This window comes from Pempheris klunzingeri, unplaced genomic scaffold (assembly GCF_042242105.1).
Source record: "Pempheris klunzingeri isolate RE-2024b unplaced genomic scaffold, fPemKlu1.hap1 Scaffold_749, whole genome shotgun sequence".
Taxonomy (NCBI): domain Eukaryota; kingdom Metazoa; phylum Chordata; class Actinopteri; order Acropomatiformes; family Pempheridae; genus Pempheris; species Pempheris klunzingeri.
The window spans coordinates 1-24,191 of NW_027255224.1; the positions used below are offsets into that span (position 1 = coordinate 1).

General features: G+C 27.0%; 1 pseudogene; it reads left to right on the top strand.

Moving 5' to 3' along the window:
- The first annotated feature begins 15,319 nt into the window (after positions 1-15,319).
- LOC139225492 (uncharacterized) lies at positions 15,320-16,168 on the top strand (annotated as a pseudogene).
- Positions 16,169-24,191: the final 8,023 nt, after the last annotated feature.

Sequence of the window (24,191 nt, forward strand, 5' to 3'; positions counted from 1 at the left end):
CACGCTGAGTATAATTTATTTTCGGAAATTAGGAAAAATTCACAATGTGTCACCAAATCATGTGTTTATGGCAGATGGGATAATGTCTGGATTTAAAAGTTAGTCCAAAATTTCCATAAGCTTTGTAGGAAGTGTTGGTTGGGACATTCCCATGAATAAGCACTTAGTAAATTGGCTTGTCGTATTTCTGATCATTTATGGCAAATGTCGCCTCGAAGATATATTATAAAACGCCTTATATATTGTTAACAAGTAACAGTTACACTTTCAAGTACATATCCGTGCTAAATAAATTCTTAAGAGTACATATCCGTGCTAAATAAATTCTTAAGTATCAAAGAACGAGGAGGAAGGTTTTTACTTTAAACTTGAACCCTTTTTTTTGTCTCAGCGATGATGGTAATTGGTACACCAAAGATTGTACTCTAGTTCCTAAATTATAATCCCAAACTTATGTCTCACATCTGGTAACAATATTATATACAAATTAATCATCATTTGATGGCAAAATATATTGTTCTTTCAATGTTCCGATGGGCATTTCTTTTTTCAACTAAGCTAACATAAAAGGTAAAAAATTTATCGACAAACTCTTTGAATTCAAGAATTATTGGATAAAATAGACTGATATGACATTTTAGAGATAAAAATTTTATCTGAAATTTATCTGACTGTTAGTCTATGATCTAAATATATCATATCCCTGACGGACATTATTAGCGTTCAATTTCGACTAGAAGGAGGCCTTTTAAGTTGATTATCGCTTTCAACGGAATTTCTACCAGTTTTTAAGCTTTGATACCGTGAAAAAGCTACATATCGGCTCATATGATTATTTAAAATAGTTTGGAATTATTCTAAGTTAAAAATGTTGTTTAACTTAGATTCACGCACAATTATGGAAAATCTGTTCGAGCTTTTCTACTATGATGCCACACAACATCGTACAGATTAAAGAGTTGTTGTATTTTATTTAATTGATTTTATTATTTTTAAAAGTTTTTTAGTATTTTTATTGATTCTTTTTATATATTTTGAATTTTTAAAGAAACCAGTAAATGTTCAATAGACTTTTTAAACAAGCTTTAATACTTTTTAAATAAACCAGGTATGTTACTTTCGCCCTTAGTATTTAATAATAACGTATATGTAGTGTCAATAGTTTAAAATTTTTATAGTAATGTAGTGAATTCAAAAAATATAAAGATCGTAAAATTAGATATCTTAAAAATGGTTTATACATAATAGATTGTGTGGCTTAAATAATAATTTAAATTGAAATCGCGGTATTCCGTTGTAGTTTATGGCATTGAAGGAAACGTATATATTCATTATAAAATTGCAAAGTGTAGCACTATTAAATAATTAGGGATTAAAAAAATTTTCATTATTCCATCTTTTTAATCTACTACTAAAAGTAAATAAGTGGATTTTTGAAAAAAATTAAATGAAACATTTGAAGGTAAATTTTTTTCTAAAAATTTCTATGAATTGCTGCTTTATTAGATTTCTCGATATTATACTTTTAAATCTCCTCTATTTTTACTCTAGTGCTTCTGGCCTTTATAGGACTCAGAATTAAATTATTTAATGTGATTTAATAGATTAATAGAGTTTCTAACTTTAAATAACGCTTATTCTTTTTGTTATGAATATAATTTTTACCTTTTTAGACAAAAAATTCTATAATATGATTAGGTGTCATCAGTCCTTTGTATTAAAAATAGTCTTTCAGAAATTCGAGAGTGTAAAAGTTAAATAATTATTAATAGTAAAACGTTCAAGTAATATTAAATATTTAGTTATATAATTAGTAAAAAAATTTACGATACTTCTTATATTGTTTTAATACCATAAAGTAATTTAAATTTCTAAAAAATAGAAAAATATTATCATTCATTGCCAAGTTGCAGCAAGTAATTAAAATAAAACTTTTTTCTGAGTTTTTTTCGTTGCAAGATAAAACTTCTGGCGCAGCATGTTAGTATGCTATGTTCAAGTTGATCTAATTGGCTTCATATTAAGTTATAAGCACAGTAGCAAAATAAACCATCATAATTCATATATATCATGAAGCTCCGGCTTATTCTGCGGTAGTGTGGTATTACAATTCACTAAATTTGCTTTTTTAGAACGAGCACCACCCCTATGATATCCATTTCTAAGACGTTGGCTCAATCAAATTCACCTTAACGGAAACAGGAATTTACTTATCTAGCCTGTGCGTCTATACCTGATTTCATCGTCTTGCCGCGCTTTTTACCACTCTCAGCATAATCTATAGTTTTTTCATAGAAACATGCAGTTACTGCAGTATATCTACTAACTTCGGATTGAGAGATACGAATGACCTGAAATAGTTAGCGATACAGAATCTTAAACCCGTGATCAAGTGTTAGGCAAGCACTAGACTATACTACTGAGCCATTTGTCCTTCATCACTTTTCTTCAGAGATGCAGTGTTTAAAAGTCTTGTGGTTAAACATTGGATATTGTTCTCTTAAAAAGTATAAAAATTTTATATTGTTAAAATTTTGAATTTTTTTTTTGAATAAGCAGAATATTGATTAAATAAAATACAAACAATTAGATTCATACTTTTAATCCTGGTGTCAGAATTAACTTTTCAATAAATAACTCTACAACTCATCTATTAGCTTTTCAGGATGAAATCAAACCATTGACCTAATTTATAAAAATCGTGTCTTATTTTTATAATCTCTAATACTATTTAATTGAGATATTCTTCATCTCAAAGAACAGTTACGTGTATAATTTAGATAACTTTGTCATATTACTCATAGAAAATTAGAATTATTGAATAGCTACTTAAAATTCTTAATTTATGTAGCTTAAATAGTTTACTATTTATGCATTTTATATAATGTCTCATTGCACCAATATATGCTTCTATTTTTTACTTTTTGGTTTCTTTAATTCATACTTCATTATTACAGCGGAAAGATGACATAGAGGTATGAGCTTGCCAAGTTGACCTCGAGGTCACGGGGTTGATAAAAATTCCCGCTAATTGTTTTTATTCTTTCATATCTCTAAATCCAAAGTTAATAGTAACACTATGGTAATTTTATGGTTCTATACAAAAAATTATAGATCATGCTGGTAGTGGAAAGATGTCTGATGGGATGGTGAAGTCGAGAGCAGATGCATTATAAGTAAATTAGTGCTTTTTTCTAGGCGATTCTCAAATAACTAACGGTCAATGGATGGGTAGGGTAGAAGCTGTCCCAAAATAAGGATTTTTATTGGTTTGAACTCATATACTACCGTAGAATAATAAATCAGAGCTGATGTGTGATATATGCGGGGGAAATATGATGATTGGTTTAGCTGCAGTTTCTACAGTGTTTAATGAATCAAGTCTGACTAGCTTAAACTTCACAGCCCAATATGCAGCGCCGGAGGTTCAACCCCGTAACTAAAAAAAGCTTTATTTTTACAATATGTAAGACAATATGAACCATAAAAAATTAAGTTTTTTCTAATTAGCAATATAAAAAGGCTCCTCCAGTATTTTACCAATAAAAAACAAAACCTTTTGTTTATAAGCTAAGCAATTTTAATCTCATTATATAACAGAATTATTAAAAAAAATGTTTAATTTTCTCTATTGAAAATCTTTAACTAAAATAAGTATATACCCCATATGTAGTATTTTTTAAATCATGAAAAGCTAGCAAACATGAAATAAACTACCAATATAAAATTTACAATTTATATTTTTATACTGAACTATTTTAATGATTTTACAACGCTATAATAAGCAAAACTTTTGCGTAAAAAATATCAAAATTAAGCTAATTTACTGTAATAATTAACAGAAATCCAATATAAAGTTGAATTTAGCCATTTAAGTATATAAAGGGGCTGTTAAGAGCTGAATAATTTTATTTAGAATATAAGCTCATTGCATGTGTCTTGTTCTCAATTCATTATAGAATACTAAATAGATTCTCGAAAATATTAATAATGAATTTATAATTGTCAAACAACAATTTATAACTATGTTATACAAATTGATGTAAGTCCTACAATCGATTGTAGGTGGTTATACTATCAACTGAAAAAAATTTATAATCAATGGCATCAAAATTACAATATAAACGAATATTAGTATTTGTTTATATTGTAATTTTTGATTAACGTGAATATAACTCCAAGTAACATGATATATTATAAATTTTTTCAATGTAATTTATTAAATCCTGAGTTTAATATATGGGGATGAATATATCCTAATTATGTTATCACTTTGTAGAGTTTATACATCAAATATTAAAAGGTTGATTCATTTACTCTAATAAATCAACCATCACAACAAATAGGTATTTAGAATTTAAAAAATAACAGGAGAAATGGCATATGATTGTTTAATGTCAACCATGATAATGAACTTAGCAATTGGTACAATAATAATAAGTTATAACTGATTAATTAGAGCCATTTTATGCGATTCCCTAAAAAATTAGGTAATTTTTTGCAATCAAGATAATAAAAAATCAATCTACTAGAAAGATTATAATAATTAGCGCCTTCTATTTTTTATAAGTGAAATACAATACCATAAATTACTCATTCCAGTTTATAGAATCGGATTTTTGTCTATTAATAGCTGCTTTAAGCAAACTTAATCCCTCAAATTCTGACTATACGTAATCGTGTGGTATAAAATCTTAAATACACCCTCATTTTTGTATTACATCGATTTCGTACACTACACATTGTACTTTCATAAGATCTCTGTTGTATAAATATTAATTTCAGTTGATCATTTTCTTTTATCTACTGATATATATTTTGTTGAGTTAAGGTAATAATTAAACTCTTATTCTTTGTCAGTTTTCTCTAAATCTTTGAAATGTTGTACATTTTTTAAAAATTCATATAACCAAGAGATATCAGACTAACAATGATATGAAGGATGAAAACTGAAAAACCGTAAGGTTAATAGCTTTTGAAGATATCAGCTTATTCAAATGCCTTTCAATTTCATTTCACGTGTAACTGAGTATATTTTCATCACACCAAAATCGCATGTTCAAAAAATATTAACTTTTTAAAGGAACTAGATTATTTAAAGCTTTTGATGAAATTGAAAATTATCTTATTTATATTTAAATAATCAAACACATAAAGATAAAGGAAATAAATTTTTCCCTAATAATTTATAAAGTCATAAGATGTAAGAATTCCATAACCCTAAAAAAAATATTCCGTAAAAATATAAGTCTCAATGTTTATAAATTAAGACAATTATAAACTACCTTCAAATGTGATAAATAATCATTTTATTACTTTTTAGGACAACTCATTACCTACTCAAAATTTTTCATATTTTTATACCAAAATGCCACACAACCTAACAGAAACTACGGACAAACAACTCATTGAAAAGTATCAAGATAAAAACCGATACAGAAAATCCATTCGATTCACTTTCCTTCAATAACTTCCCTGCATCTTAGCATAAAATAAATTATTCCTTTTTATATCATCACTGAGACAAACCACGTTTTATGAATTAGCGGGTGCAATGTAAAAAAATACTTGTTAAATCAAAAAAATTTATATTTAATTTTTTATGTAATATTTTTATTTGCCAGCGTTAATGTAGAATAAAATATTATTAGTCGGACTTCGTAATAATAAGTGGCCCAACATTATCCTGGCACTCTTGATTGTGATTTCTATGAGACTGGTCACAATAGGGAAACTAAACAAAAATTCAGATTATGTTTAGTATAAAAACTTTATACTTTTTTTGAAAGCCAGCATCTACAAAACACTGTTCTCTCTTCTAGATCTTCGTTCTTAAAATTATCTACTATAATTTGTTTTTCTGTTGACACTAAATTATTTATTCTTGATACTTTGGCTAAAATTACACTATTATTATATCAACTACCTCCATCAATAGATTCAAATAAACATATTTTATATACAACAACTGCATGATTCACATTCGGCACAGTTGGATTTACAGTATTTTAAGTGAAGAATATAAGCACCAAATGAGATTATGGCAACACAACTTCCTATTGCAAAAGAGTGACCCAAAGTACTCATATACATTTTAAATACGAAACTCTATGGATTTAAATCCTTTTTTAAACTATTTAAATACAGTCGGGTACGGTTTAATGCGAAAATTAAAAATTACTTTATTCTCAAAACAAATTACTATAAAAGACTACTATTTAAATATCTAATGATATAAATATCTTTATAGTCTGAGAACTACTGTAGAAATAAGAATTCACACGGATACTATATTTCGGCTAGCATCGCACAAATTCGCTAACAATTATTCCCTTAGCTTTAATATATCACAATCTTACTTTTATGAGAATTTACTAAATATATATTTTTTATATTTAATTTCGTACTAATAAAAGTTTTCACTCGGCATTGTTCATTCAATTAAAGAATGATATTTGTTGATGTGGCGTATCGTGTTATGTCGGTGGTGTTCTTCATTTTTAAATTATCTTACATTTTCATTAATCCATTTTTATATTGCACCAAATTTTATTTATAATCTGCAACTTATTATTACTTATAAGTTTATATGAATTTTATATAGTTTTTTATTTTTATTTAACGATGCTTTTTAATATATTCCATAATTTGAAAATTTTCCCTTCTCAAATTCACAATGTATTTTTAATCTTAATTGATATTATTTACATGGGTTGAATGTTTAATTTTTACCGTTCAATATCGGGCTTTTCATATAAATCCGAATTTCGTGACAATCGAATCCGGATTCTGCGACATTAAAATCCAAGCAACACGTGAAATTTGTTACAGCTGACCGAGATGAGCTCGTTAATGGAAAAACAGAGTTGGCCATAGAATTAATTATTTATAATAAGAAATTTCAAGCAGAAGTTTCGGCGATTTCTTATATTCCGCGTTCTACCCTTAATAATATCATTAAAAAACATGATCAAAAATTTTACTGTTTAAAGATACAAATGAAATCCCATGACAGCTTAAATTAACAGCAAAATTATAATGATGAGTGTGCTGTTGATCTCCTGTTAATAATAGAAAAATAACATTACAGATGTGCCAAACTATATTTTGAGGTAACTTAAATAAATGAATATTTCTTTAAAGTTACTTAACTCGTTCCTATGAACGAAAATTCAGCTAAATTTAAACTTGAAGGGCAGCAGTATGCCACATGATATTTTAATCTCGCAATTTATTTTATGCTAAAAAATTTTATATTTCTCGACGGAAGTGTACTTTTTAATGCATATGTTATGCTTCCTAGGGTTTTCCGCTTCAGGTATAACCAAAGTCCAGTTTTTATAGATAGTATAGGAAGGAAGGCTACTATAATCTTTGCAGTGAATTCACTTTTTTTTTTTTTAGTTACGAGGTTAAACCCCTGGCGCAGCTTATTGGGCTGTGAAGTTCAAGTTGGTCACACTTGCTTCATTAAACGCTGTAGGCACCGCAGCGGAGTTTTTTTCCATCATATCCCAACCACATGACATCACACACCAGCTCCGACTTATTATTCTGCGGTAGTGTGGGGAATTTAACCCACTAAACATCCTCGTTTTGGGGCGACCACCACCCCTACCCTATCCATTTCTCGGACGTTGGCTCTATGGGAATCACCTCAACAGAGGCAGGAATTTACTATCGTACCCTAGTGCATCAGCACTCGATTTCGCCCTCCCATCAGGCTTCCTCCCACTACCAGCATGTACTATAATTTTTTCATAGAAACATGCAATTACCATAGTGTTCCTACTAACTTCGGATTAAGGGATACGATAGACCGGAAACAGTGGGCAGCAACGGGATTCGAACTCATGACCCCGAGGTCATGAGTTCGAAGCGTATACCACTAAGCCATCTGTCCGCTTTTATTGAATTCACTCAGTGTTATTCACTGTGAATCGATGTCCACAAACAACTAATTGTGATATATTTCAGCAGTTCTTGTACAAAAGTGAAGAAATATTGGTATCTAATGATTTAATATTGGTGATGGATTGTGTACGTATCCGTCATTCTAACCTGGATTTTTGTGTTTCTTACCCGTATGAAATACTTTTACTTTCATAATATAATTCTTTTTTGAGTCCATGCGAGGAAATGCTTTCAAAAATAAAAAGTATGGTTATGAAAGATGGTTCTATCTGTTGTTTAATTGACCTGTTATAAAGGATAAAAACCGCTACTGAGTCTATAACAGAAGGTGATTTAAAAGGTTATTTTCACAACAGAGTGACATTCCCTGGAAAATGCTTTACTCTCACTGATATACGGAGGGATTGGATTCTATTTTTATTGTTTAAATCAAAACTTTGTATTGATCAAATATGCCAACAAATATAATAAAATTAATTCGATTTTTTTATAATTTTGTTTTCAAAGAAATAAAATGTAATGGTTGTTTATATTTATTTGGATATGTAGTTTACTTTTAATGAATTCAGATGCGAATTCACAATTATCAGGTCTTGATTGTCAAAATATTCATAGTTAAGTGAAACCTTTAAGTATTACTTATATTACCGAGTAAAATGAGAAAATGATGATTCTGTTCTTTCACTTTATTTTGAAATTAGTTGATCACAGGAATGTCATATTATGGTTGTTGAGTTTTTTCATTAGGAGTTATTGTGTTATTCTTTTTTTAAGTTTTGTGAAATTCTTACTTTTAATATATTCTTACATCTCTAGTTTTATGATGAAACGTGGAAAGGTGTATACCCTTAAAAATGATATTCAAATTAAAAATCTCCTATATAAAATTGGCGCATTGCGCTAAAAATTTTAGTTCTATTGGAACCGTTTTAATAGTTCAACCGACATTTCTTGTATAAGAATAATCAAAAGAAATAATGTTTCTTCATTTTTCGGACATAGTTTTTTAAACAATTACATGGTTTTAGTTTTATTACTGTCAATATTTATGTATAATACAAATTTTGTGTTCTAAAAGCATTTGGGACAGTGATATGGGGAAAAATATGAATCCTAAAAATTATATTTTATGTTTCGTTTGCTTGCCATCATAATATTTATAGCAATATGAAAATTTTTTTGTACTTTGAACTCCTGTGTTCATAATATTTTGTTAAAAAAGTAGTGAAATCAATGTAACTTATCTATATATTTAAAAATAATAAAGTGAAGAACTCATTAACTTAAAATCTAATTAGAATTAAATTATCAGTTTCTAGGCAATAAGAATATCAAGCTAATTAATAGTAATAATCGATTTAACAGTAAGAATTAAATAGAATAGTCATTATATCTAGCAACATTAAATATAAAAACATATTGAAAATTATATAAAATATTATAGTATACATCAATTTTCATAAATAATACATACGACTTTATGATCAAATGCATATACAGCCTAATTGGAAGTATTTTATATGGGTATATACAAGTGCTTATTTTTTAGCATTTGACACTAATATTCATTCGATAATCTTCACGGAATATTTAAACTTTTTGGTAATAAAACAAATGCAAAAAATCTATAGAAAAAGATTTATGATTTTTCAAGTTCCTTTAGGAGCTTATACCTAGATATTATAATTTTACTTTTATAAAAATAAATATAATTATGCTAATAATAATATTTATATCTTGAGCATTATTATATATCTCTAATCGTGCTGAAAACCTTGATTTTAAACGGATATTCCCTATATGCCGTGCATTACTACCTATGTAGTATATATAATCATATATACTAAATATTTAAATTAAATCACCTATAGAACCATAAACACTGAATATAAACTCTATTTTACTTATTAGTGGTGCTCTAATATACATTTCAGGAACTAGCTGCATATAAACTTATATTATTAAAAATAATAGCTCATGTCTCTGATTATGATGAAAAATTCTTACCTTGAAATAAAATTTAAAAAAAATCTTATTTTCTATCAAAAGAAGATATCACAGCAATTTTATATACTACTTTATTACACAGGATGATAGATAAAAAAATTGGTATTTAACCTCATTAACACCTTTACAAATCAGTTCATAGTAATATATATTATGGTTCTTGAGCTATCAACTAAGTTTTTTTGTGAAATCTTATGTGGAAATTTTTTCTACCACATATTAGTGCTTTTTTTACTAAAATATAATAATAGACAGCAATATAATAATAAATAAAATAAAATTTATCAAGTTTACATACAGAGGACTACCTTAGAATTTCATTGTGGTAATTTTTTATTTAACTTTTTTTCAAACCAAGTGATTTTTAAAACATCTGCTAATGCTTACATGCAAATTAGCTCAATAGATTTTACTACTGTAGATACGTAAAAATGCAACATGCCTACTAACCTTTAATTAAAACGGATGATTTTTTATTGATAAAATAAATGATTTTCCAAAGCAATACAAACGATGCGGAGAGATAAGACTAACAATACTTTTTCCCTTTTAGATCAAATAAAATTCGCCAGTGGTATAAGATTCACTATTATAAAGGATACCCACACCTTTATCATATTTTATGGATTTAAGATTAGACTAGTCTTGCATGTCTAGTTATATTTCATGAGCTCTTGAATTTTTAACATCTTGTATGTTACTTTTAAATATTTGCCACAAGAATTTCGTTGCTCAATTTTAAATTTAAAAAATTTCGCGTCTTATATAATTTCCCAATCAAAGTGAAATTTGTTCTTATAAATGAGAAATTTTAGAAATTTTAAACAATTTATAATCATATAATTATTATAAAATAAAAGATAATTAGTTTTTATAGTATTCCAATAGCTTTACTTATTTTTAATTTCTCTGATTTCAGCATCTTTTGATATAAGTTGACACAGTGAGTGCTAGTGGTGCAGCCAAATTTTGCATGAATCAAGTCTTAATTATTTTTCAATACTAATAAAATAATTTAATTCAAATTCGGAAATGGTGGATAACGACGTTATAAAACAAAAATATGGATTCAATAATATCATTTGACTGGCACGCATCTTTCAATTCCATTATTCAGATCTTGAGGTCTCACTTATTAGGTGCTTAATCATGAACTCTGTGTAAAATCCTGAGACAACTCATTGTTGCTAAAACAGGTATATTATGGCACTAGAAGCCAAAACGAGTATGAACGAGGTAACTTCTCTCGCTATATGGTTTTTATTGTCTTTTAACAACTTGAAAGCCCTCTGTATTGAGGAGGATAACTAAACTTTTATCCTCTTTGTGTAGACATTTTGGAACTCTAGAATACTTGTATTTAGGTTCTAGGGAAAGACTAGCAATTTCTTTTTTCAGGCACTAGATAATTAGTTTTTTTTGCTATAGTGTAAACTTTTGCAGCTCTATTCCCTGCATTTTTGCTTATAACAATATTAGCTATCTTGTAACATTCTTGAGTCCTAATAAGAAATTGGTATCAATTTAATATATCTGGGATTTTTTCATGTGATAGTCGTCTTAAGGATTTTTAATTTCGGTTGTACGTGTTATATTATTATCGTTAATCACTCCACAAATAAACGTGTAGTTAGTATGGGTTAGTAGTAATTCGGAATTATCGTTTACCGGCATTCTAATAAGTGACTTAAGATAATTTTGGTAATCTCTGTAATTGATGACTGATAATCATTTTTTACTTTGATTATTTCTGTCATAAAACGTCACTCTAAATTTATACAATAATATATCTTTTTCAATTATTCTATATCAAAATCAAACTTATTACATGATAATATATATTATTTATTTCAAAAAGAGTAGTTTATACTTTGCATACTATAATAAAAACAAGAATTTGTCTCAAATTGATCGCGGATAAATCTTAATATCAAACAGGCTCTAAGTATACTATACCACAGTAGTAATATAAATTTTAGCAGGTGAACATTTAACTACATCCGTGCAATTATACTAGTGAAAAGTTTAATTGCAAAAAGTTAAGATAAATGTGTCATTTCGAGTAAATAAAAAAACATAAATTAAGAGTGTGTAATTAAGATAAAACTATACGGATGTAAGACAACCAAATAGTTGAAGAGAAATACAGTGATGAATGACTAATTTTATATCTATTGATGGCATAACATAACACTCGTATAATATTTAATAAAATGAATTTATAATTTTCTTATTATAAATTAAAAATTTTTAAATAAATACTGTTATTATAGTAAATATTACAAATGTTAATTAAATATATCTAGTAGGGAACATTCTCCCACCTAAGAATGTTGACTGAGTTGTTTCTTCATATTTATTAAGGCATGTTTTAATGATTTATCTATCTGTAATCTTAAAATAATCTATTTACTAGAGTTTAAAATAGAAATTTCATTTTAATTTTTAGCAATTCCAACAAGCCCAAAAAATTTAAAATACTAACTACTATAAACCATTAAAGTAAAACTCTAAATATTCCGTATAATTTTCTTTTGAAGTAGCATAGTAAATATTTCTCCTAACTGACCACTTACTGTCAACTTTGAAGGTAAAATAATCATAGAAATGGCCGTATTTTTTTGATTATTATACCATTTAAAAATAGTATGAAAAAAATATCACAATATATATACAGAAGTTTTCTATTGAGTAATTATAAATGGAGATAACTTATTCTCTAATTTTACTTTAAACTGTTATATATATTTAAAAATTAATAAGTAAATATAATTGAGATTTTTTGAAGTAATAGAAACCGCTAAAACATTCAGTCAAATATAAAAGAAATTATTGCCACATCTGTCGAAGCAAGAGTACAAGTTTTTTAAGGAGTTTTCAACTTAATCATTACCTTCCACTCTTGCTACATTAATTTAAATCCAAATAGATCATCAGTTAAAGTATAATTTAACAAGCACAGTAGGAATAACTATCAAAAATCCGATATAGTATTCATTACAAAATTACATCTTAAGTAGTTCTCTTAGTTTGACATTAATCGAACTACTCGGCTCCGTATAGAAAAGATGCCACTCTATCCTACCTTGAGCGTTGATTCTGAGGTGTTTGATATAAAAAATAGGCAATATGCGATCTCATATATCATAAATGGTATTTCGGTCGCTCCATAACCTTGACAGAATAGTCATCTTTTCTAGGGAGAAAACGTTACAGAGCATACGACTCACTTAGTTAGAGTCATATTAGAGATAGTACTACTTGAAATGGCATCTTAGTTGCCATAGTTGTATGATGCAAGTCGTACACTCAATATTTCTTTTCACCTGTGTTTTTATATTAAAGTGGTAAAAAAAATACTGGCAATAACTTAACTGTATATATCTTACTAGAACACGACAGTACACTTATAAATTGCGCATGATAGTAAAAATTCTTAAAGGAAATTATTTAATGGCAACTATATAATATTGGTAAGTCTTGATATGTAATATAAACTTTGATACAGGAATTTTCATTGCATAATGATCTTAATAAAATAGCTAATTATCATAGAAATTAGTTCTTTAGTGGTGTAATATTTGGATAAATTTATAAATTGAACATATGAAAGAAACATTGACGATCAATCTGACTGGACTACTATTCAGCTACTACTAGGATTTAAAAAAATTTCAAAAAAATACTAAGAAATATTTATCTTATTAAAGGTAATATTTAACAATATTTAAACAAAGTTTGTCGGAAAACTTCGTTGACAAAAAAGCCCAATTACGTCGAGAGGCAAATTCAGATTTTAAATTAGAAATAATCTAAACTTATAATCCGTAAAAGAGACTAAGATTAATTCTAATAAACTCAACTATAAATATCAAGATCTTAAACAAAAAAATCCAACACAATTTTTATAATTGATATAAATCTACAAAAAAAGGAAACAAGTAATCCAAATATATTGAAATAAAAATGCGCTGTCACAATTATGCGTCAGTATAAAGTATGCACTAAAAACATATTATCTAGACCAATTATCTAACATAATTTTAGATGAAAAATATAAAAAGTATCAATTTCATAGGGGTTAATTTTTTGAAAATTTTTTCCTCATCGCTTGATCAACAATTCGGATCAAGTGAGATAATAAAATTGATTTGTTATCTGCGGAATTTATTAAAATATTTTGCATTCCTTCGCATTAGATCCAAGCTTAAAAATGTTTGTACTCCTTTTTCTTTTAGTTTTACAGCCAGTTTAGACGAGAGGAATTCTTGTAACTTATTTTCATCGGATCCCAAGAGTAATTTGGTGATAGGATAGTTATCCTAAAATTAGAACTCTGTATATTATACATAAAAACAAAAAATACATAAGGTGTAATTGTTGAAATTAATAAGTTGTCGAATGATCCTGGTTTATCTATTTGATCACTTAACCATATAAGTACGCTACTTTTAACTTTATGTATAGTATGAGATTTTATATCATTGTTAGCGATATTGATAATTCCTTGGTTATAGAAAAGGTTCATCTCCGAAATATCAAAGGAATATAACACACCCGCGCTTGCGCGATAGGGAATTGCTTAGTGCGGTTTTTGTTGGAGAGTTAACATGAGAATTGAATCAGAAATAAAACTTGATTTTAAAGATGTCTTGATAAGTCCAAAGAGAAGTACTTTAGTATCTCGATCTGATGTATATACTTTCTTGCGCCAATATATTATGTTTTAATAAATATTATTATATTTTAATAAATATTATATTTTAAATATATGTTATATTTTAATAAGTAAATATTATTATTTTATAAATGAATATTATTATATTTTAATAAATTGTTAAATTCGATTGAAAATTTTTTTCTATGCTATATAAATTATCAAAAAATGTATTTTTGTTCCCTCTTATGTAATCCATAAGATAATACTATTATCTTTTATCTAAAATTCACATAAATAATAAAAGATGTAATACTTTTGAAATTAATAATAAATTATACGAAATTTAGGTGTCTCTGGATAGAACGTATACATTTAAACATTCCCAACGGACATGGACTGGAATTCCTATAATATCTTCAAACATGGATACTACTGGAACAATAGAGACTGCTAAAGTTCTATCCAGTTTTAAGATGATTACGGCTGTAATGATAAATTATCACCTAATTAAATAAGTTTTATAATAGTTACATAAACATATTCCTCTGGATGATTTTAAGGGTTTAATAAATACAAATGTTAAATCAAATGACAATATTTTTGAAAATGTTTTTATAAGTTGTGGAATTAAGGAATCGGATTTAAAAAAAATTAGATCAAGTGTGTTTTTTATTTGTTATTATAATTTTAGACCATACAGAATTCATTATTTACATGTTTTTTATGTTTTTTTAAAAGGTATTAGCGCTAACAAAGTGCAAAAACATTTGTATAGATGTAGCCAATGGATATACTGAATTTTTTGTCAGTATGATATAAGAAAAATAAGAGATAAATACCCGGATCATACAATTATGGCTGGAAATGTGGTTACTAAAGAAATGACTGAAGCATTAGTTCTAGCGGGTGTTGATATTGTTAAAGTATATTTTTATTTTACCTATTAAATTATTAATTTTAATCTATAACTAAGGTTGGGATTGGGCCTGGTTCAGTATGTACTACAAGAAAACTGGCAGGTGTTGGATATCCACAATTAAGTGCAGTCATTGAATGCGCTGATTCTGCTCATGGATTGGGAGGTTTAATTGTTTCGGTTAATTTAAATAATTTCACTTCATATATACGTTAAATTATATTAATAAATTCATAGGATGGTGGTTGTACAAGTCCAGGGGATGTTGCTAAAGCATTTGGAGCTGGTGCAGATTATGTCATGATTGGAGGTATGTTTGCAGGTCACGATGAATCAGGTGGTGATATCATTGAAAAAGACTGTAAAAAATATAAACATTTTTATGGTATGAGTTCAACTGAAGCAATGAATAAATATTCTGGTGGTGTTGCTGATTATAGAGCTTCCGAAGGAAAAAGTGTTGTTTTACCCTATCGTGGTCCATTAGACAATACTGCAAAAGAGATTCTAGGTTCTATAAATTTAACAATTCTGATTTTCAATTTAAAAAATGTAATTTAGGTGGTCTGCGTTCGGCCTGTACTTATGTTGGTGCTTCTACACTAAAGGAATTAAGCAAAAGAACTACTTTTATCCGTGTTTCACAACAACTAAACAATGTTTTTTCTTAATAGTGAAAACTTGTGCTCAGTGTTGTTATGTCATCCACCTTCACTGTTATACTGATCAAATTATATATAAACTTTAGAATATTATTATATTATTTGGTTAATATAAAACTATATTTTTTTGTCATATCTGCAACCAGTCTAAGAGATTTTAGTAATTAAATGAGACTATCATAAATTAAGTATTATTGGAGAATATGCAGGAAATAATTAAGAGTATTTAGAACCTAACAAAAAATGGACAATATCTTTTTTTAATGAGAAAGTGTTTTGATGTTACGATTTTTAGCTTATTAAGCGTCGGTGTGATTTGTTTGATAGTTCTTTTTATACTTTTCCCCATAAATAGCGTTCTAAATCGCCAACTACTAATAGCTAGTAATCATCAAACTAACATCATTTCCGTCAATGATTCACCTTATGTATCATAGAAGCTGCATAATTTCGTACAGTAAAATTTTTAATTTCTACGTATATACCATAATTGTTTACAAATAAAAGCTTAGAGATTCAGAGATAAAATACTAATAGAATAATGCAACAATCTATCGGTGACACCCCCAATCTTATTTTTGTTTATACTCTGCCAACTTTTTCATCTAGATTTAGCACAATTGGGACTAGAATTACATTTAGTGGTTTAATATAAAATATTATTTGCTAAGAAACACCATAAACTAGCCAAATGACTCGATTTTTTATATTTCCCAATATTATAGAAGCTTGTTGCAATGGAACCATGCATCCAAAATTTTATTGATATTTTATATTTTGTAATAAAAATCAAAGTTTCGTTAATTATATTTAATGAGTTTAAACATATCACTTTAAAGTAGTCTAATTCATTAAACGCTTTTCTAACTGAATTAAATGCGTCTAAATAGTCACTCAATACCAAAGTGGATGATTTACTTTAATATTCAGACTTAATATTGCGTGATTTTTCTATTCGCCTTTAGAATTGTCCATAAAATATATTTTACAATTTCATATTTACCTAAGAGAGATAAATGAAGAATCAGAAAAAATGAGTGATTCGAAACTTCGCCATTTTAATTAGAATGTCGAATGTACTACTATTGAGAGGGTGCACAAAAAAATTATTATATTAAGCGGTAATAACCTAAAATTGTAATTTTTGATATACCAATTTTTAACAAGAGATTCCTTTGAAATCCAACATTTCCAATGCAATGTTTTTTTCATTACATTGTTTCTTTAATCTTCACTAACTTTTTGAGAAAAATGCACTTTAAAGGCGAATTAAGTATTTTTTAATTGTTTATTGTTAGTCCCTAATAAATTATAAAATATTTAGCTGTTTATGCAGTAAAAAACCAGTCTATTACTAGACTGAAATAAGAAAATGTTATTTCTACTTTGTTTTGACCATCTATCAACAAATACAAAAAAGTTTAAGTGCAGTTTTTTGGTTCGAAACAAGGCTGAATCTTTATTTTTTGATTAGTCTATGCCATTTTGAATCAAATATAAGCCATAAAATGATTATCATTATTTAACAGTTAAGAATTTTCTGTAATTCTTAAAAATGAAAATGTGAAATCAGTAGATTAGTTCATATTATCACTTTATTTTTTGATTAGAAAAGCTTACCTACAATAACCATTTTGTTTTGCCATATAAATCCCAGGTATATTTTCCAGTCACAGATGTTGATTTTGATCAGCTTATAGGTGAGGATCGTAGTAAAAACTCACAATTCATACATAAAAAAGACCATACTAAATATTTTTGCTTAATATGAATTCTAATTCATCACAATATTGTGATTGATTAAGTAAGTCATTAAAAAATATCATTTGCTTACGTCGTCATAGTCTAGCCTATACATTCTGATATAATTCGAACGATCGGTGGTACCATTAAGCATTCACATCAGCTTGTACACTAAAAGTACCAAGTAAGTAAGAAATTTTTGCACCAAAATGCTTGAATTAGTTATAGTTTGGTATCAATACAGCAAAATGACACTTAACGTCACAGGCATCAAGTGTAATTGATAAACGCTAGATTCTACGGCCTCTGCGGCTTCTTTATAAATAGTTCATTTTCACAACATACTAATTATCTTTACATAGCTTATAACAATTAAGCAATAAAGAGTGTGGTAAGTAAAAAAACCTGTCCATAAACAACTTATGTTAGTGCATGCGTGGACATATTTGGCGTCAGAATAAATTGGCATTAAAATATGAAAACTTATAAATTTGAAATTCTTTAAACTTAAAATCGTAAAGATTCAATACTTTGTAAAAAATATTTTTATACTAAACATCTTATTTCTATATCCATTTGTTTCTTCGCCATGCAAGAAAAGATTGCTATGCTAGGATTCAATCAGCGGTTTTTGAAAAAATGAAAATTATTTATCTGTAGAAAAAGCATGTCTTTGTATTATCAGAAAATGACATATCGAATAGACTAATGTCCTCTGATATTTAAAATATAACAAAAGATATCACATATAACACCCATCAAATTTATTCTTTTGCAACGAGCACAGAACAATTATGCCAATTATCAAAAAAATGCTTTTAAAATATTAAAAAGATTTACAAAATGAACTCAATAATTATTGACCATTACGAACCTCTTCGTAAGTTAAATATTACCGTACTTTGAAATTATCCTTTCTATAAGTACGATTCTGGAATTGATTACTCTGATGAATTTATTTTTATAACGGATGACAATTTATCTTATCTAAAAAAATCTTAGTTGATTGTCCAATGCACATGTTAAATTTTCATCAATGAATTTATACAACTCTATTTTTAGGTTATAAAAGTAGCAATAAGTTCAAAAACTTTCTCTTTTGCCTTTATTGTACTTAACGGCAAAATAGAAAGTAATTATTTTCCCTAATTTCAGTTATGTTAACGAAAAATGTAAATTCAAAACTTCAAAGTCTTACTCGGTTTTTTCACGAAGTTATTTATTTGGATTCGTAAGCATATATTGCTTTTAAAAGAGCAACAAAGTGTCGAGTTCACTTCTTTCTATTTCATCTTGGCCGATGTATTTAAAAGATAATTCAAAAGTTAAGATTGTACAAGCATTTTTCTTAGTACATAGAATTCGAATTATTACATAAATCCGTTTTTACTCTTGCTTTTGTTACAGTTGATTGTGTTGTAAAATAATTATCTCTAAAATATAACAAACTTACTCAAAAATTGATCTGACTAATTTTTATAATTTTTATAGATTTTTTGAGTACAAAAAGTAATGAATTGAGTTTGGAAATGTAAATGATTGAATTTTCAAAAACTATCAAGTCATCTCGAATTCTGCTGAGTTTCCAATCGTCATTTCTATGAAAAATCCGAGTAATGTCTACGATGACTACATTCAGCGACCAAACTTGAAGTTTATCAAAGTATCATAAATAATAAATTTGAAATACAACATCCAAAATGCGAAAAAACCTCTTCTCGTGGATTTAAATCAGGGTGATATGTAATAAATACCATTAAATACAAGGCGAGGATTACATCAATCTTATAGAAAAAGAAACTTGTAAAAATTAGATTACTTTATCACCTATTTAATGACTATTTTATGCTTTTAAATGCGCAAGTAGATTTACATCATGGACAGATTTTCCTTCAATTTTAAAAAAATTGTACTTTTAAAGCACAAAAATTATTTTTTTTTGCATAGTTTATGACAACTAGATAAAAAATATAGTGTGACTTGCTATTTACTAAGTTTTTATAGAAAATAAGGAATAAATAGACATTAAGAACCTTATGAATTAGGTGGCGGACAAACACTATGAAAAATTAGGTCAAAAGTTAGTTCCTTTTTGAATCAATAATAAAGTTCTCAATTAAAAATATGCTTTAAAATAAGATTTCCCAATCTAATTTTAATTTTATATGCCAATTGCATTGAAATCAAATTCACCACACCCTACTCATATTAAGATATATATAGAAAATAACATGTTGGGACTAATATTCGGATAGATTATGATACAGACTAACTCATTCATAGTTTGGTGTAGGACATTTAATCTGCAAATTAGCTCTACATTAGTACATTATAATGAATCGCGATATGATTTTAAAAACGATTTTGGATATTTTTTAAACAGGTTTAAGAAAAACTGGCAAGTAATCAGATGGGCATTGTCTGTTCATCAGCAAACTGATTCCTATCCACGTAATTTTATCTCATAAAAAATATTTCTATAGATTCGACATATAGTTTCAATATTACCAATTAAAGAAAAATATTTATATGCATACTTCATTGTGTAGTTTATTTAAAATCATTTTTGAAAATTTAAACTAATATTTTTCAAATATTTAATTACTCCAAAATTATTCGGCTATCATACAGTGTATGTGGGTAAATTTAAGTTATGATGTGGTCGCTCTCAATAAATCATTAATAATTTAATTTTAATAAAAAATTATTGTGTATATAAGAAAAGTTGTTCTGTTCTTCCCAACTATAGTTTTTTCTAGATAAAATATCTGGAATGTGTGCAGATAATCATATAGGATTTTTATTTTTACAGTTTCGATGTTTCCAGGGTGGATTAAATTTTGTCTTTCTTATCTTTTTGGATTTTTGATAACATTATCATATACGAAGCTTGAGCATGACAAACTATTATGTCCAACCCAGCCATTTTTCAAAATTGTTTAAGCCTCTTTGACGTTGTCTATTTATTTTCTCTCCATAATAGATTTTATTCTAGCTCGAGAAATTTTAATAAAACATTTTCCATCTATTCCATAATTCATTCATAACTTCTAGTTCTGTTTCATTCTTTCAACATTATACTCAATGTTAAAGATGGCAGTTTCATCGATATATACAACAATTTCATCGACTCCAAATTTTACAAAATCTTCATCAAGTTATAAAGTTATCAGATAAATTAAAACAATATCCATCAAAATATTGTAGAAAATGACGAATTTCTCAGGTAAAATCAGATGTTTTCATATGTGGATATCCAGCTTCTAACAAAATTAACCATGATAATATAAAACTCTCATAAAAGAATCTTTAAAATTTCAAAAATGTTATCTTTATAGATAAGAAAATTCATTGTTAAGATACTTTACACTTGAATTTGAATTTATTGCTACTTTTTCTCTTGTTGTTATGTCCATATAGGTGTCGAACGAACATTTTTGAAAATTCTTGAAAAGGCCATGATACTGTAAAATTTTGATGTTATAATTCACATCATCACTAAAATAACCATATCAAAGAATTTTAACTGTATCTATATTTTCTTATATGAATAATTTTCATATCTTTACATTGTGCTTGTTTTATCGTTTTTTTTTCTAGAGTTTTCACATATAATGTAAAATAACATATTTTTAGGATATTGAGTTTCATTAATCCATTTATTACATATGACTAAAATGATTTTTTAATACGACTATGAGATTTATAACACCATTTAAAACACTGAAAGTTATTGTTAGTATAGCCAACTGTATAATAGTGTACAAACGTGCAGTATAAAATAACATTTATGCTTAAAAATTAAGCATTTGTATAAAGTTCTACGTATTAATTATCAATATTTGGTAGCAGTTTAGTACTACTTCCTACAATGTCATAATATGCTCCTTAAAATATCACAGAGCTTTGTCAACTCCAATACATTTAAAAACTCAACATAAAAAAGAATTATAGTCAACTTATAATATTTAATTTTCACTTTTTTAGTTACGAGGCCAACTCCCTAGCGCATCCTATTGAGCTGTAAAGTTCAAGTTAGTTAGACTTGTTTCATTAAACGCTGTAGGCATCATATCGGAGTTTTTCATCATGATTCACTTACACAATATCACTCAACAGCTTCAAATTATTATTCAGCCATAGTTTACTCCACTAAAAAAACCTTGTCGTTTTGGAGCGACCACTACCCCTACCCTATCTATGTTTCAAACATTGTATCTGGAAAAATTGTCTCAATGAAGGTAGAAATTTACTCCTAATGCATCACATTAGCACTCGATTACACCCTCTCATCAGGCTTCCTCCCACTACCAGCACGTACTATAATTTTTATTCAAAACCTGCAATTACCATAGTATTCTTACTAACTTCGGATTAAGGAATACAATAGACTGGAAACAGTTAGTGTCATTAAGTGCCGAACTTCTGAATTTAAGGTCAGCGAGCTAATTCTGCACTACTAAGCATTCTAGTCACATCTTGAATTATTCTCTCTGTGACTTCTCCGTATAGGTTTTAAGCATATACGAATACCATTTTTTTTAGTATTTTTTTGCAAAAATTTTAATATATTTATTGGCTAAAATATATATAATTAACATAATATTGTAAAAAGTAATTTTTTTAATGAATTATTATGTTAAATATGAATTTTATATAAGTAATAATCTAGATAAAAAATTCCTTTTATACACTAAAAGTGTATTATCGTTGTTTTTCGTAAAAAAATTTGTATAAATATATCATGATACTGTACAAAAAAAATTTTTATTGTTATTCTCAATGATTTTGCAAAGTTTTTTTAAAAGATCTTTATAAAAGTCGACTTTATTAATATCGTATTTTATGATTATATACTTTGGAATGTTAAATTATTCATATCTTTTCTAAATATTGATATATATTCTTATTAACTGACAGATAATCTAATTTAGCATAAACTTTTAATTCGAAAATCATAGATTTTAACCTGATGAAGATAGACTTACGACATAATAATATTTTCATATTGTCTATACTAAATAAATATTTAGGTTCTGTGGATATTTAATTATTAAAATTTTATTTTTAAATAAATTAAATGATAATAAGAATAACTATCTCTCCTTTAAAAGCAACCTCGGTGATATAAATAGTTCAAAAAAGTTATATGTTGATGTTTAAATGAGTTTATAATTTTATTTCTATACTACAATAATTGATGTATTCTAAAACTCTAACATTTTAAACTTTAACTATGATTTATATAATCAAATTTTTTAGGTAGTCTAATAAACTAAATCTACATTGATTTGTTTATAATTACATTTTATTCAATAGTTATAAAAACACCCTTTTTTGAAAAAAAACTAATAAAATTTATTTAGTGGGTGTGAAAATGAAATATATTTCATAATTTTGTTAAACAGATTTATCACATCGGGGTAATTAATATCTCGTCTAGCACTTATTTTATAAGAATCAAACATCTTTTCATTAGTACCGGTCAGCTTTGTATTTTTTTAATTTAAGTTTGGTGTTGTTTATATTGTATTTGTATAATATATTTACTCTCATTATTTATAATTTTGAGTGACTTTATGGTCATAACATTGAATAATTATTTTAGTATATGTTACTCATTCATTTTTTTATATTACTGAACCGGCTAACACCTCTTGTTTGTTAAGTTAAATGAGTGTATCCCAATTTATCCTTATCTCTTTTAAATACCACCACTACTGTCTACCTACAAAAACAGTTTCTACAAACCACTGATCAACAAATCTACAGTGACACCTTTCACAGTATATAGATGCGCTTGGAATAAATAATTATGGATTTTTAAACTCATCAGCGTATGGTATCAATTTGGAATTATATGAAGTGTTTTAAATTATCAAATTGTGAGTTACATATACACTCGTAGATTTAAAATCGTAACTACTTTTAAAAAATTGAGGTAAATATTCAGTGTCTTTTTATACTTTGTACTTATTTCCTTTAATTAACTTCCAAGATTTACATTTTTGCTTCTCAGAAAAAAATAAATAGTCATTTTCAATAGCTCTGTCTTCTCCGTTTTTATCTGCTTTATATATTTTAGCAAATTTGCTTAAGGTAAGTAAACCAGTTTATTAGCATGCTTAACTTAAAAAATGTAATCAGTTTTTCTCCTTCAAGGAAATTATTAAAAAATTGTCTTATACGTTATCCTTAATAATAATGTTTGATTTCCACTACCATGTAATTTATAGAAAGCAAAGATAACGGCGTATTTATTAGAAACCTAATAATACATGATATTCCT